The sequence below is a fragment of the Sander vitreus genome, chromosome 21 (assembly GCF_031162955.1).
Source record: "Sander vitreus isolate 19-12246 chromosome 21, sanVit1, whole genome shotgun sequence".
Lineage (NCBI taxonomy): Eukaryota > Metazoa > Chordata > Actinopteri > Perciformes > Percidae > Sander > Sander vitreus.
Window position 1 is genome coordinate 25,293,133 of NC_135875.1, and position 18,244 is coordinate 25,311,376.

Here is an 18,244-nt window from a genome sequence, read left to right on the forward strand (position 1 = left end):
CATAGACATAGACATTGACAAATAGACATAGAATGTAAGCATGTCGACTTAATTTTGGCACAATCGGAACCCCATATTGGAACCCTATAAATCGGAACCCCATAGGAAAGTGTGTGTGTGTGTGTGTGTGTGTGTGTGTGTGTGTGTGTCTTGAGTCCTGAACTGTTGCGACATAGTCATTGCTCATTCAGGTTGTTTGAGCTCGGTGCCCATTCCCCCTGCCACAGATAATGTCTTTGTTAAAGGGCAGATTTCATTAATATTGAAACAAAGTCATTGCTGGCAAAGATTAAAAAACCAAAGGAAAGGATAAATAACACTTTGTTGAATAATGCAGCAAATGAATAATTCAGCTGTGTAGGGAGGGGTTGTGTGAAACAGGAGGCTATCTAATGTGGACATTATAAGTGTCTTTATTTGTCCATTTTCAAATTCAGGCAGCAGGTTTCCCTGCACAGCGTGCGCGTCGACGTGCGATATGACCAGCCTTTGGATTGATGTTACTAGCACACTGGAGTTGTGTGTTGAAGCCAGGCATCTAAACGGTTGTAGACGTCAGGGAGTGATTGCCTAATTAACCCAAAGGTATCATCTGCAGTGGATAGAATTTTGGAGAGATCAGAGAAAACGCCCTCCAGTTTGTGCAGCACGATCCGTCTTTTTATACCACTTTGAACTGCAACACTGATTTTGAAAACCTGGTTTCAGTAATCCCACTGTGTGTGTGTGTGTGTGTGTGTGTGTGTGTGTGTGTGTGTGTGTGTGTGTCTGTCTCTCACATGACTGACACTATTACTAGAATGTAGGTTACATCTAACACTTGGTTACAGCAAAGGCCGGGCTAATAAGGCAGTTGCCATGGAAACCGCTGTCTTTGTCATGCCAGTATTATTGTACTGTGTGGTAGTTCTTGACAGGAGTATTCCTCAATGTTAAGGTTCCACCAAAAGAAACAAAAATGATGCACACATATAATGTTTTGTCAAGTCAGAGACATTACAATTTATCAGTCGGATATTAGCATATCTACATTGTCAGCCTGACTTTAAATGCTTAGACGTCCTCCAGACTAAACCACAAAACAAAACGCCATTTGTCTTTGCAAAAACAAAACTGTGAAGATATCTTAAAGGTTGGGTTCAAGTCTTTCTTTCAAGTCTGCCTTCAAACTAAAGTACATTGACAGAGCTTTGGCTCGGTGTATTCATTACTCCTCAACATTCATTTCTAATGTACCTTTAATGTGACTGATAAGGGACATTATCCACAGTCCTCATTCTGCAGTGGTGGAATGTAACTAAGTACATCTACTCAAGAACTGTACTTAAGTACAAATGTTGAGGTACTTGTACTTCACTTGAATCTGTTCTTTCCATGCCACTCTACTTCTACTTCGCTACATTTCAGAGAGAAATATTGTACTTTTTATTAACCTTTATTTATTCAGGGGAAGGTTCACTGAGACCACAGAAACGCCCTGATCACATTCAAACAGTTACACATTCATACCTGGTCCAACCACAGTCTGATCTGCTGGCCACTGAGCAGCGCCACTGGAGCATTTGCTCAAGGGGCCCTCAGTGGTGGTAATGAGGGAGGGACAAGCATTGCTCTTTCACTTTCCCCACCCAGATTTTATCAGGCCGGTCTGGGGATTGAAACTCCCGGTCACAAGCTTGCTTCTCTAACCTTTAGGCCACCACTGCCCACATGTAGTTTATAAAATCTGATGTTTTATTATAAATGAAACTAGGCAACAATATAACAAGTCCAGCTGAAATGGTTAGACCATTAAACACAAAACTGTTTGGATCATACTTTTATTTTCCTTACTTGAAGTACATTTTCGATGCAGCACTTTTACTTGTAACAGAGTATTTTTAAAGTGTGGTATTAGTACTTTTACTGAAGTAAAGGATCGGAAAACTTCTTCCACCGCTGTCATTATGCGGAGAAATGTGGTGTCCACCATCTTGGGAAAACAGTCGCGACCAGTCGAATGACAACGCTGTGTTTGAGCTATGTTACTGGTTACTGATTGCACGCCATTTGTCGTTCGACTGATCATGTCTGTTTTCCCAAGATGGCCCCTGCATGTGTATGTGAACGGTACTGTCTTTCTAAACTATCTTTTTAATAAACTGTCCACTGTCCACTTACAAAGTTCTCAATGCTTCGGTTTACATGTAAGGACCCTCATTATGCTACTGTGGAAGTGTGGTGCTATTTTGAGCCTTGTTAGTGGTGTAGAAATAAGGATTTCTTGTTACTTTACCCGTGCCCTGACGACTAGCTTTATAAGCTAATTAGCGGTTTGCGATAAAACTGGTCAGATTTGATTAGCATGAAAACATATCCCAGAGAACGGTCGACTCGGTACACATGTTATTAACCCCTAGGTTCATTTTGCGCCGGATTTGTCCTTTAATCCTGGTTCAGTTTGTTAGGCTCATTCAGGACATACTTTTTACGCCACATCATCTGGTGCACATGAACACGACTCTCAATGATTACTAATGCCGCTTTGTGTCTGCTGGATGTGTGAATAGGCGCCTGTTTGCAAAGATGTTTACCATAAAACCTTTTACAGGTCAAACTATGTCAATGTTGCACCAACATTTTCTGCAGAGCTTTGATGTATGAGGCTCACACTCCTTGCCCCAATCATTTCCTCACAGGGATTTCTTTTAAAGCCCATGTTGCAGGTTAACCACCACTGTTGATTAATGGGTACTTAAAGCACTCAACATATGTATATCATTGTTAAAAATGTCTCCAAATAGTGTTAAAGGCCAGTTTTTGTCGTTTTTGGTATTATTGGGTTTTTTAACGCAATTCGGTGATGACGTCACATCGGGGAGACGTGCCTCAGCCTAGTACTAGAACTATGGTGACTGACTGGGATGAGGAAGAGGTGTTTTTACTGTCAGTGAATAGCACCGAGTGAAAGTCAAGGTTTTCTTTATATCTAGTGACAGTTATCATGTCGTTAGTTCAGATAAGTACCGGTAATCTAGCTAGATCTAGAAATAGAAGGCATCATGCTAGCTATGGGCTAACTTGCCAGTCAGTCCCACCTGTGAAATCCCCCGACGTTGTAAACACATTTTCGATTAGATATCTCACGTTTTGATGGTAGCCTACTAGCTCCAGTAACAACATATTTGCCTAGTGTTTATTTATTACTTGGATGGGGGTGCTGTTCAGCTTTTCACAAGTTTAGACAGCTAGCTAACGCTACACCGACGTTTTGCTAATGTTAGCGCAACAGCTAGGTAAATATTACGACTGCCTTTGGAGTTTCCTATATCTGCGTCCACGTTGTCAACTTAAGACATGTGGTGTTAGTGCTCCTTTTGTACCATAATTGTATTGAATGAAATGTTAAGCTTCGCTCCTATGAGATGGGTGGATTTTTGTTACGTTACACACAAAGCTAACTGGCTATAGGTAGCCTGTGCGTATGCTAGCGGAATTAGCTAACGTTGCGTAGCCAGCCAGCAGCTTCGGCAGTAGTTTCGGCGAGCTAACCACGACAGCTAACACATCCACAAGCGTCTCTATTTCAAACATCTCTGCAGGTTGACTGCTTTTAGCAGCAGAGGTTGATTGTGGGCGACAATACTGTCGTGGTTAGCTCACCGAAACTACTGCCGATTGCCGAAGTTGCTGGCTGGTTACGCAACGTTAGCTAATTCCACTAGCATACATACAGGCTAACTATAGCCAGTTAGCTTTGTATGTAACAAAAACCCACCCATCTCGTAGGACGAAGCTTAACATTTCATTCAATGAAATTATGGTACAAAAGGAGCACTAACGCAACACGTCTTATGTTGACATCGTGGATGCAGATATAGGAAACTCCGAAGGCAGTTGTAATATTTACCTAGCTAGCAGTCTAGGCTAACTCTTTAAGGTCTTTTTTTTAGGGCCATAAAAATAGTAGAGCTCTGATTGGACTGGAGGATTTATTCATTCTGTTCAAATTCAAAGCTCAGTTGTGAGCTGAGAGTTTTATTATACATGTGGTTGCAGTACACAATGTCCTCCTGGAGAGAACAGATCGTGCACTGATAAAATTATTGAGCCTGATCTACTTAAAAAAGGTAAGGCAACTTTTTGCATCAGATTATTATGTAAATAAAAAGCAAGGCTAATCTTTGTATAGGCTACTTAATTTCTTGTGTATAGAAAATGAGTTTTGGAAGTAAAGTCAACATTAATTTATCAAGTAATGTCAACTTTATTTTTCAAGTAAAATCAACTCAGTTTTGCAAATGACTGAACTTGCAAAGTTAAGTAGACTTTACTTACTAAATTAAGTTGACTTTACTTACTAAATTAAGTAGACTATACTTCAAAAACTAATTGCTTATACTGCTACTTAAAAAGTTTAGTATGTGTCATCTATGTGTTAGAAATCACAATCCTCTTATCACATGTCAAGATATGCTGCCATGGAGCCAAGTGTCTACCATACTGATAAAAAGACAGGAGCTGCAACGATTAGTTGATTGATCAATTAGTTGCTAACAACTAAATTAATCATCAACAATTAGGATCATTTGATGATCAGGACAAAACAAGACATTTTAGGTTGCGTCTTGGGCTTTGGGAAAGAGCGATTGATTTTTAACCATTGTCTTACATTGTATGGACCCAACTACAAATCGATTTATCAAGAAAATCGACAGATTAAATCATGGGTTGCAGCCCCAACACTGGAAACTATGAACAACACCCACATGAGTCAAACAATCTCAGGTATAATTATGCATCTTAACCCAAAACAAGACTTGGAAGTCGTTTAGCTCAAATAAACAAATGTATCTGACAATATCTTTCTTAGAGGTTAGAACACCATAACAAAATTAAATCCTAGCTTTTAAAACAGCTACATTCAAATCCACAGCTACATTCAGACACATTGATGAAGCAAAAAAACACATCAAAATTCAGCAGCTTACAAAATTCAAAACTGTAGTGAAGAAATGTACAGTTCAACATGGTTTCTCTGCCTCTTGTGGCAGAACATGAAAAACTGAAAAATAGAGTTCAGGTTACTTTAAATGATTTACTCCAGCTGGAGCTGAGTTATGTGTGCCATTTAAAGTGCAAAGAACATAAAATTCACAATACATATACAGTTGTGCTCATAACTTTATGAACCCATGCTAAAGTTGACTTTGAAGATACCCTTCACCATACCTAGAGATTGACATGGTTTTATGTCAGTTAGCCTAATAGCTGGTTTGATTTGCATTGAGAGATTATTTTATGGAAAGTCCATCCATCCATCCATCCATCTTCATCCGCTTATCCGGGGTCGGGTCGCGGGGGTAGCAGCTCCAGCAGGGGACCCCAAACTTCCCTTTCCCGGGCCACATTAACCAGCTCCGACTGGGGGATCCCGAGGCGTTCCCAGGCCAGGTTAGAGATATAATCCCTCCACCTAGTCCTGGGTCTCCCCCGAGGCCTCCTCCCAGCTGGACGTGCCTGGAACACCTCCCTAGGGAGGCGCCCAGGGGGCATCCTTACCAGATGCCCGAACCACCTCAACTGGCTCCTTTCGACGCAAAGGAGCAGCGGCTCTACTCCGAGCTCCTCACGGATAACTGAGCTTCTCACCCTATCTCTAAGGGAGACGCTAGCTACCCTCCTGAGGAAACCCATTTCGGCCGCTTGTACCCTGGATCTTGTTCTTTCGGTCATGACCCAGCCTTCATGACCATAGGTGAGGGTAGGAACAAAAACTGACCGGTAGATTGAGAGCTTTGCCTTCTGGCTCAGCTCTCTTTTCGTAACAACGGTGCGATAAATTGAATGTAATACCGCACCTGCTGTGCCGATTCTCCGACCAATCTCCCGCTCCATTGTCCCCTCACTCGCGAACAAGACCCCAAGGTACTTGAACTCCTTCACTTGGGGTAAGGACTCATTCCCTACCTGGAGAAGGCACTCCATCGGTATCCTGCTGAGAACCATGGCCTCCGATTTAGAGGTGCTGATCCTCATCCCAGCCGCTTCACACTCGGCTGCGAACCGATCCAGTGAGTGCTGAAGGTCACAGGCCGATGATGCCATCAGGACCACATCATCTGCAAAAAGCAGCGATGAGATCCCCAGCCCACCGAACTGCAACCCTCTCCACCCCGACTACGCCTCGATATCCTGTCCATAAATACTACAAACAGGATTGGTGACAAAGCGCAGCCCTGGCGGAGGCCAACTCTCACCTGAAATGAGTCCGACTTACTGCCGAGAACCCGGACACAGCTCTCGCTTTGGTCGTACAGAGATTGGATGGCCCTGAGAAGGGACCCCCTCACCCCGTACTCCCGCAGCACCTCCCACAGTATCTCCCCGGGGCACCCGGTCATACGCCTTCTCCAGATCCACAAAACACATGTAGACTGGTTGGGCATACTCCCAGGCTCCCTCCAGGATCCTTGCGAGAGTAAAGATCTGGTCCGTTGTTCCACGACCAGGACGGAATCCGCATTGTTCCTCTTCAACCTGAGATTCGACTATCGACCGAACCCTCCTTTCCAGCACCTTGGAGTAGACTTTACCGGGGAGGCTGAGAAGTGTGATGCCCCTGTAATTGGCACACACCCTCTGGTCCCCCTTTTTAAAAAGAGGAACCACCACCCCGGTCTGCCACTCCTTAGGCACCGTCCCAGACTTCCACGCAATGTTGAAGAGGCGTGTCAACCAAGACAACCCCTCCACACCCAGAGCCTTAAGCATTTCTGGATGGATCTCATCAATTCCTGGGGCTTCCTTACTGTACACAGCTTGGATGGTTCACCGCTTCCCCCTCCTGAGGTGGCGAACGGTTTTCCAGAAGTACCTTGGTGCCGACCGAAAGTCCTTCTCCATGTCTTCTCCGAACTTCTCCCACAAACGCTGCTTTGCCTCTTTCACAGCAGAGGCTGCAGCCCTTCGGGTCCTTCGGTACCTTGCAACTGCCTCCGGAGTCGTCTGGGATAACATATCCCGGAAAGACTCCTTCTTCAGTCGGACGGCTTCCCTGACCACCGGTGTCCACCACGGTGTTCGTGGGTTACCGCCCCTTGAGGCACCTAAGACCCTAAGACCACAGCTCCTCACCGCAGCTTCAGCAATGGAAACTTTGAACATTGTCCACTCGGGTTCAATGCCCCTAGCTTCCACAGGGATGCACGAGGTGTGAGTTGAAAGTCTGTCGGACAGGGGCCTCCTCCAGACGTTCCCAATTTACCCGCACTACCCGTTTGGGTTTACCAGGTCTGTCCAGAGTCTTCCCCCACCCCCTGACCCAACTCACCACCAGATGGTGATCGGTTGACAGCTCCGCCCCTCTCTTCACCCGAGTGTCCAAAACATACGGCCTCAGATCAGATGAAACGATTATAAAATCGATCATTGACCTTTGGCCTAGGGTGCTCTGGTACCAAGTACACTTATGAGCATCCCTATGTTCGAACATGGTGTTCGTTATAGACAATCCATGACTAGCACAGAAGTCCAACAACAAACAACCACTCTGGTTTAGATCAAGGAGGCCGTTCCTCCCAATCACGCCTCTCCATGTGTCTCCATCATTACCCACGTGCGCGTTGAAGTCCCCCAGCAGAACTATGGAGTCCCCGACTGGAGCCCCATGCAGGACTCCACTCAAGGTCTCCAAGAAGGCCGAATACTCCGAACTCGTTTGGTGCATATACACAAACAACAGTCAGAGTTTTCCCCCCCACAACTCGCAGGCGTAGGGAGGCGACCCTCTCGTCCACCGGGTTAAACTCCAACGTAGCGGCGCTCAGCCGGGGGCTTGTGAGTATCCCCACACCCGCCCGGCGCCTCACACCCTGGGCAACTCTGGAGAAGAAAAGAGTCCAACCCCTATCCAGGAGTATGGTTCCAGAACCAAGACTGTGCGTAGAGGTAAGCCCCACCAGAACTAACCGGTAGCGCTCCACCTCCCGCACAAGTTCCGGCTCCTTCCCCCACAGAGAGGTGACATTCCACGTCCCCAGAGCCAGCCTCTGCTGCCCGGGTCTGGTCCGTCGAGGCCCCTGACCTTCATTGCCACCCATGTGGCAGCGCACCCGACCCCAGCGGTTCCTCCCACAGGTGGTGGGCCCATGGGATGAATTGATCCATGGATTTTATGGAAAGTACCCCATGCCAATCTCTAGGTATGGTGAAGGGTATGTGATGATGTGGGGGGGGGGGGGGCTATTTTAATCCCAAAGGCCAAGGGAACTTTATCAGGATGCATAGTATCCTGGATCCATGAAATAACTGGCCTGTCAAAATAAAAGTCTGCCTGCCTCTATGGGAATTTAACACAGGGGTGTACTTACTTATGCCCCCTGTATTTTAAGGAAGAACATTTATTTAATTTATTTAGACACATTATTCATTCAAAGAAAATTGGTGTCCTTAAAGGTTGAATTTTCCCTATTTTTTTAAATTAAGGCATTAAGATCAATTTCCAAAAGATGATTTTTTTATTCCTCTTTTTAGTCAACTTTAGCATGGGTTTATAAACTTATGAGCATCACTGTAACATAAACTATCAAATTAATTATTTCCCAATATCATAGAATAAAAAAATGAGCAGTGTAACCTGAGAGTGCATTGGGACAACCTCAGAAGAACTGTGTAAAAAGAGTCAGCTCACTCAAATCCTACACCTTCAACACCATCTGTATAGCTTTTAAGCATGCAAACAGACCTCGAGATCAAGGACTTGAGGAAATTTTTTTGTTCCCAGCTCTAGGAAGATCTTCTGAAAGACCTCAAATGTGTATTTCAGTTTATTAGGGTACCTTAGTTCCAAGGCATAGATAAGGCCCATCAGATAGGTGCAAGCATGTGCCACATCTGGGATACCAAAAAGACTTCTGCTCCCTCAACGGCTATTCCAGCCTGCTTTGGGAGACCATCCCTGGGATTGCTGACAACAAAGATACCGAGGACAAATGTAGTAAGAGCTTCTTGGACGGCAGCAGCATTGTCATCATTGAAAACCTGTGAAATACACCAGAGAGAATAAAACATATTTATGGTATAGTAATGTGAAGGATGCATAACTCTTTGTTCTCTCTCCAAACAGAGGATCTGATTGTTATGTGGTAGTTTTGAGTAGTATTGTAGCTTAGCAAGGGTGTCTATACGTGTCACACAATTAAATGCCATTTAAGGCCATTTTAAGTCAATTTAAGACCTATTGTTGGAGAAATCATCTTTCGCTCATGCAATGCAGCTTTATATAAAGAGTACCATATATTTGGTTCTGTTAGCTACATAATTATATAAATGGTTATACATCTGTCATACTTTCTTGTTCTTTTACTACAGCATTTTTAATAATCATATAGCGAAGCAAAATCATATTCCAATATATTCCAATCTTCTAAGTTCCATAAAAATAATCAAATCCAATTGTAAGCAGAAGTTATCATCGAACCCTAGGACATTCTTGTACATGTCTCTAGATATCTGTGATGATTTTCCATGTTTTACTGCAGCATTTTTAGTAATTTAGTAACAATGTACTTAGTGTCCTTCATGTGCAAGGCATTTTGATACAATTAAATGAATCAAATCAAATCCCATTTCTACATAGGCACATTATTTAAAATCTCCTAAAAATCTTGTCAAATTATCAGCAAACAGCTATTTTTGCACAAACATGTCTCATATTGGAAGGGCTTTGAATCAGAGCCACAGCACAGTATTATTTTTTTTACCTGGTAGTCCTTGATTAACTCTCCAGTGTTTCCACCAAGGTAGAGTTTGAGGCCTCTGATCACAACTTCTCGTCGGGACTCAATGTTGCTGTCCTACAAAAATATGAAATTAGAAGTGTAAGAATACTGAATAATTTTTTCCACAGGTAATCAGGTAAGAATAGCTTTCATTCTGGCAGCCTCATCAAGTAAATATATCTATCTTTCACTTCAGAAAGTGTCACATAGGTTACAGGATAACGGCAGTGATACTATCAAACAATGAAATAATGATTAATTCAAAATAGCCGTATTCACTTTGAAACTTTGCCAAAAAACGTGATCAACATGTTCAACATACCTGGGAACACTCAAATAAGGCAGGCCATCGAGCTTTAAGGTCGATCACAGGTGGATAAAGGATTACATAATTTCGACGCAGCGAGAAGGTTTTTGCCATCTTCTCATTAATGAGTTTGTTATTGTCTCTCTTCTGGTACTCATAGAGAAGCTCCACTCGCTCCTTTTCAAGCGTTGCATCAGTTTCACCTTTTAAGAGTGTAAGAGATAAAAACAAACTTGTAGAGTCACCTGGTAAGGATACCATCATCCAGTGTGGTTGTAGAGACAGCTGGTAAAGATACATCATAGTTTGTTACTAACCACTGCAATTAACCAAAACTACACTATAATATAAAAAGGCCAAAATAACTTCTTTATTTTACGTCTTCCACATTTATCATTTATCTGATGTTAATTTTATTTCTTTGCAGATTATTTGTTTTTGCATGCATTCACATCTTTTCTGAAGCACATTGTACATTTATTCTGTTGTTAGAATAAATTAGTCTGCTGGTTACAGAATTGGTTGCAGAAAGAGGTTACCTTTCATAGACTTACATGTACATTTCTGGACTTTCCTTATCTTATTAAACAACTTCAGGAAATTTATATAAACATTAGTGAGTAATTTATACATTATGGGTCACATTCTGCATAATACCTCCAAACCATTATGATCTGAAGAGTGGCTTTTGAGATTTTAACATCTCAAAAGTTGCACCGAATATTTTTCCTGCTGTTAGCTTCTCAAACTAGCTGTTGCTGTGGTAGGCTACTTCCAAGGACAACAAACTTATTAACAGCCTGTAGTCTTAGATAAGACATAAAACTTGATATTAATGTTTCGTTTTAATTGTTTGCTGTCTCAATAACAGCAAATGGCTACGCTGACGTGAGTTAGCTGATAACGATAGGCTAACTTTTCTAGCCTGTTTAGCTACATGGTTTGTTTGCTGTCAAACAGATACGTTATCTTTACATCATTTTAAATAAATCCAGGGTACACATACAACACAAGTTCATGTGTAGGGACCCTAATAATACTACAAGCAACGTGTCATGTTGTGTCGAGCCTACTTAGTATTTTAAAAATTACGATTTTGGCGCGTATTAGCAGCTAGTTGGCTAGCTGCTAATACGCTAGCAGGCCTCGAGGAAAGCCACTTGCTAATCTTCAAATTAAAACGAAAAGACGATGACAGTAGACCTGATATAGATATCAGGCCTACTGTCAAGTACATGGTTAGATTAGAATCTAACCAGGTACTTGGAAACTTTATTCTTACCTTAACGTTCAGCCGACTCAACCATAAACTCTGCTTCTGGAAATGCGGTCTGCTGTTCAATCAGGAGGGAACGGGTGTGCGTGACTGCATGCCAGTTTGCGGTATTACGGAACAGCGTAAATGAAACAAGCTTATTGTTTGTTGAGTGTTTGTACTTGAGAAAATCGACTGGGATAACTAAATAACGCATGTAAATGAAAAAAACAATTTTATTGTATTATGAACAAATCCAGATGAATTTCGAACGATACATTTTCATGTAAAGATACAAAATGAGATTTGTATTGTTAATTTCACAGATTTAATTTATGTTATATCTACAAATGCTCAGAATCACTTTTTTCAGTGTGGAGACTTTTATCATGTCATCAGAGAGCTGGTTCGGTACAGTCATCTTCACGTGGAGGGAGGGATCCCTCTACAGTAGCCCAGCTGGGTTTTTTTATTTACTGAATAAAATGCACGGCATGGAAGAGATGCATGCCTGCCAACTGCAATAAAAAAACAAAAAGCAATCAAAGATGAGAAAATCACAGCCCATCCATCCATTAGCTATACCCGCCTATCATTCAGGGTTGCGGGGGGCTTGAGCTAATCACAGAAAATCACTATGTAACCAGCCAGGTTACGGATAAAAGAAATGGGGCATGTATGGGTCTGTATGACGTTTTCATGGTGGGTGAAAGGGGGGATTGAAAAGTAAAGCTCTATATACAAACCCCAATTCCAATGAAGTTGGGACGTTGTGTAAAACATAAATAAAAACAGAATACAATGATTTGCAAATCTTTTTCAACCTATATTCAAATGAATACACTACAAAGATAAGATATTTAATGTTCAAACTGATAAACCTTATTGAATTTTTTTTGCAAATTTCGAATTTGATGCCTGCAACACGTTCAAAAATACTGGGACAGGGGAAACAAAAGACTGGGAAAGTTGAAGAATGCTCAAAACACTTCAAGTTAGGATATTCAAGTTATCCTGGATGAATTTAGCTTTGATTTGGTTGCACAAAAGCAGGTTGAATTAAACCCAGCCAAGTAACCATGGAGATTTATTCTTTGCTGTTAGCCTGCTCCAAAGCATTAATCCCAGAGTGTTAAATCAGCTGTCGCTCTGATGCGAAATAAACATGTTTAACAGTTATTCCGTTGTCTTCTGAATGTGTTCTGCTTTACTTTTTATTAACATGCATTACTTGTCACTATTGCTGTCACAAGTTTGATTTAAATCCTACTATTGCAGTTGTTTAGATGATTTGAAATGGTTGATGAAGTTGCAACGGTGATTTCAATGAAGTCAGTGATGAGGGCAATATATAAAGTCCCATTCACCTGTGTTTCTCCCTGCACCATGGCATGCCCATTTCTGAATGACGTTTTGGATGAAGAAGCACTGATATTGAGACGTGTTTTCAGACGTGAGAGGGTGTTTCAGGACAGATCAGACCCTTTAGCTTTTCCCGACGAGTACTTGCAAGAGAGGTATAGATTTACTGGAGATGGAATCTGTTATTTATAGACTGCTGGGTCCCAAAATTCAGCACCGTACAGCGCGAAGCCATGCTCTCACCATCCCACAGATGGTCTGTGTGGCACTGCGCTTTTTTGCAAGCGGCATGTTTTTATATGCCGTGGGAGGTGCCAAAATTCTAAATAAAGGCACTATTTGCCGTCAGAAGTGTGTGTTTAGCACTGAAGTCCTTGGCACACATCTTTATTACCTTCCCTGGCCACATAAGACTGTGTTTCATCAAAGAGGATTTGTACAAGATTGCAGGTAACATGAATTACAGTCACTGGATACTCCGACTATTTTGTGTTACAGCTTTCCCTAATGTCATTGGTGCACTGGACTGCACACAGAGCCGCATTAAACGCCCCTCAGGGGCCCATGAGAGAGATTATGTCAACAGAAAATCCTTCCACAGTATCAATGTTCAGGTAAAAATTATTTAGTTACTGTCAACTAGCCAAAATGTATTCTGTGCATTAAATGTATACTGAATAGGAAACATTGCATTGTTTCAGATTGTTTCAGATGATCTCGGACAATCGCGAAAAAACAACATAGTGATTGATGGAGTACACGAGTCGGGAAATGAGAGCTGGGCAGAAACTGAGACAAAAGTACGTAAACTCCTCTCAGATAAGCTTCAGATCTCGGGTATCGAGTTGGAACGTTCTCACAGAACCGGACGGCCTGGCGCACAGAAGGACACTACTAGATCCAGACCGATTGTCACCAAGTTCCTTAAATTCAAGTACAAAATTGTTGTCATGGATAGAGCAAAGAACCTAAAAGGATCAGATGTATTCATCAACAAAGACTATCCGGAAGCAGTTCGCCAAAAACACAAGGAGCTTTTACCGGAGCTGAAAGCCGCATGGGAGCGCGGAGATGTTGCGTTTCTGCGATATGATAAACTAATTGTCCGCCCAGCCATCCAAAGAAAAGACAAAGACAAGCCCACTGACGGACCAAGCAGTTTATAAAGGTAGATTATATGTACCTACTGATTATAGTTGCCTATTCCACAAAATCATCTGAACATGTCTATTAACAAATTACCTAAAGGCTTAGTATTTTCACACATTAACATCTGTAGCCTTAGAAATAAAACGTATGAACTCTCCCTATTTTTGCAGTCTAAGGTTGATGTTTTGGCTGTTTCAGAGACTCATTTGGACTGTTCATTTGATGATTCAGAGGTGGCTTTGGATGGCTTTTCTGTGTATAGGAAGGATAGAAATAGGTTTGGTGGAGGGGTGGCAATCTTTATACGTGACCACTTTCCAGTAAAAACATGCCATGACCTTAACCTACATGACAGTGAGGCTATATGGCTTCAAGTGCAACTGCCGCACTTGAAGCCTATCTTGATTGGCTGCTGTTATAGGGCTCCAAGTTCGACAATACAGCACTTGGACTGTTTATGTGCCATGTTGGATAGGGCTACAGAGGAAACTAGAGAATTGTACCTACTAGGTGACCTGAATATTGATTGGCTATATGAGAATTGCCCGCTGAAGAATCGGCTCTTGTCTATGGCTAATACCTGCGGACTATCTCAATTAATATTTCAACCAACAAGAATCTTCAACATGTATTGATCATATTTATACTAACAGATATGTGCTCCAGACCTGTGTCTATTCCAGTGGGTTTCAGTGACCATAATGTTGTTACTGTCTCTAGGAGAACGAAGTTGCCTAAAGCTAATGCAAAAATAATTTTTACTAGATCCTATAAGAAATCAAGAGGCTTTTCTTGGGGAACTTAATAGCATTCCTTGGGCTAATGTATGTGATGTTGAGGATGCTGAACTTGCTTTAAAAATTTTTCATGGACTATTTTATGATTATTGCTAATAGACATGCCCCTTTCAAGAAATTTACTGTTAAAGCCACAAGTGCTCCGTGGATAGACGATTCATTAAAGAAACTAATAATTTTGAGAAATGATGCCAAGAATGTTGCAGTCTTATCAAGTGCACATGATGATATAAAAGATTATCGCAAATTAAGAAATCAGGTCTGCAAAACGAATAGAGAAAAAAAGAGAACTTATTATCGACAGAGAATTTCTGAAAGTGGTCAAGATAGTAAAACAATATGGAAAGTTCTGAATGAAATCATGGGTAAAAAAACAACTCAGACTTCTTCCTTTGTGGAACTAGATGTTGCGTATTTAACCAAACCTCTTCATATTGCGAATTATTTTAATGATTATTTTATTGACCAGAACTCCAAGCTCAGAGAAAACATGGACACTACTGTTAAATACAATTCAGAAGAGCTTATAAGAAATGGTTTCATGACGGAAAAAAACTGTGCTTTTGAATTTCATGAGATTAATGTTGATGTAGAGAGATTGTTGAACTCTCTGGAAGCTGATAAGCCTGCAGGTATAGACCATCTAGACTGTAAACTGTTAAAAATATCTGCTTCATACATTTCCAAATCTATCTGTCATATTTTTAATAGAAGCTTAATCAGTGGTGTTTGTCCAACATTATGGACAGAAGGAAAGATGTTTCCTATTCCAAAAGACAAAAAGTAAACTTTTAATGGTCCAAACAGCAGGCCTATTAGCATCTTGCCTGTACTTAGTAAACTTTTAGAAACAATTGTGTCTGTGCAAATTCAAGATTTATCTTATCTTTCTTTTTTAAGATTTATCTTAAATGGTTTAACATCTATGTTCCAACATGCATACAGAGCTGGTCACTCTACTAGTACCGTTATGTTACAAATGTCTGATAGCAGGCTGACATCAATTGACCGGTCGATGCTTGTGGGCACAGTTATGCTAGATTTCAGTGCTGCTTTTGATGTGATTGATCATGATCTCTTAATTGGTAAACTTATTTGTTATGGTTTTAAACACTCAGCTATTTTGTGGTTAAGAAGTTACCTGTCTGGTAGATCACAGAGAGTATATTACAATGGCACTTTCTCAAACAGCAAGGAGTTAGACTGTGGTGTTCCACAGGGGAGTTGCCTAGGGCCTCTTCTTTTTGCAGTTTTCACCAATGATCTGCCTCTTGCAATTGGGCAAGCAAGTTTAACAATGTATGCAGATTATTCTACCCTCTATTATGCCGCATCTACATGTTCTGAGCTTAATCAGGTTCTATCTAGGGAGCTCAACATTGTACTTAATTGGATAAAATCAAACAAACTTGTGCTAAATGCATCAAAAGCTAACCCTAACCCTCACCCTCAGCCAATGTGCTTACTTTGTTGCACTCTGTTATTCAAAGTCAGACACCATCATTTATTTTTGTTAACATAACTTACAGTTCAGATATCCACACTTATTTAACAAGAGGAGCCAGTAGGGGGCAGATGATGTTACCTTTACCAAAATCCAATAACTTGAAAAAAAAGTTCTTTGTGGAATAAAATCCCTAGTAACATTCGTTTTATCACAGGAAAGGACCATTTTAAAAAGAAAGTCAAATCTTACCTTCATTTAAATTATTTATTATGAGGTTTCTGATTGTGTGTCTTTGTCAGTGTAAGCCACCTTAATGTTAGCCATGTAATATATTGTAATATATAACTTCGTTTTCAAGATATTTCTCTATTTGCTTGGTTTGTTATTGTTTTCATTTAATTTTATTTGTAATTGTTTTTGTTTTTTGTTACTTAGTTTTGTTGGCAGATATTGTTGCATGTATTTTATTTTCTTTTCTTTTATTTCTTTTCTGTATATGTTATGAAATGTTTTAATATTGTTTGACTAAATGTAGTGTTGGACCCCAGGAAGACTAGCTGGTCGTCTAGGCGTCAGCTAATGGGGAGCCTTAATAAATACAAATACAAATACAAATCTATGATGCTGCCTGCATCATTACTAATGTAGAGGCAAAGTGGCCTGGATCTGTCTATGACTCCCGAGTTTTTAGGTCCAGTACCATTTCCCATCGACTATCACAAGGTAGGCCACATACATTTCACTGATAAACAATTGCGTAAAAAGGTTTTACTTATGTGTAGTTGTAATGATTACATTTTGTATTCTCAGGTGAATTCTCTGGCGCTCTGCTGGGAGACAACGGTTATGCCTGTGAGACGTACCTTCTCACTCCCCTTGCAGACCCTCAGACAGCAGCACAGCAAGGATACAATCTTGCCCATGCAAGAACAAGGGCCCGAATTGAGATGGCATTTGGCCTTCTCAAGTCACGTTTTCAGTGTCTCCACCACCTGAGGGTCGCCCCAGACAGGGCCTGTGACATCACTGTAGCCTGCACTGTCCTACATAATATTGCCTAAGGAAGGAAAGAGGTCCTGCACTGGCACCGGATATTGAGTGGGACAATGCAGCTATATTCCCAGATGACATTAATGGCAGGCTGGTCAGAGACCAATACATTACTTATTTTAGATGACTGATTTCATTGTCTTGTCCTTCTCTAATAAAAGGATAGTTTGTGTTACTCCTTAATTAGGCCTAATGTTTTTTTTATTAGATATTATAGTAGCTTACTTTGGTTTCATAACCTTTCTCTCAATTTTTGTCTCACCTCACTGAACCAATACATTTGACTACATAGTGTAGTGTACATTCATCACACAGGAAACACCACAATGCTTCTTAAGCTTTTTATTTTAGTACTGTCACTTGTCAGCTTGGAGCTTGGGAGAAAGAAAGAAAAACATGATTAATACATTGTTTTACAGATATGCTTACAGTGTGGATTGAAGTCACTTACTTCTTTTTCTAGTTTCTGTATCTCCAGATCCAGTTTCCTCAGTGTTTTCTTCTTGATTTCTATACCTAGGTCCAGATCCTGGAGACTCCTTTTACTTACAGCAATCTGTGCATCTGCCAGCTCTTTTTGCTTTTTCAGATGTTGCGTGTACAGACATCTTACTGAAAAGACTCCTGCCATTCCATTTCCTTTCCACTCCATTTCGATCTTTCAAGGATACTTTTGCCACCTGCCACCTGACCACGCCCACCTCACCTGTTGCCTATAAATTGATTGTGAACCCTTTGGCTCATTCTTTGCACTCTCTGCCGGCACTCCAATGCGTCCTGTGTGCGTCTTCATGAGTTAACATGAGTAAATCTATCATTCTGACTGTTTTATGCCATGATTTACTGTCACTTTGCTAACATGTGCACTTCTGACTGAATTATTTTGTATGCCAGACATGTGCCATGAGCCATGTGGAAATATTGTATTATGTTAAAGCCTATGCAGTTGTGAGTGGTAACCTCATATATCCTTTGTTCATTTGTATAACTGTTTAATTTATGTGTTAATTGACCACTTTCACTAATTGTATTATCTCTTTGTTATCCCTTTCTGCAGCACACAGACAATAAAATGAATCAAATTCAACCAGAATGATAAAATAAAAAAACACTGGT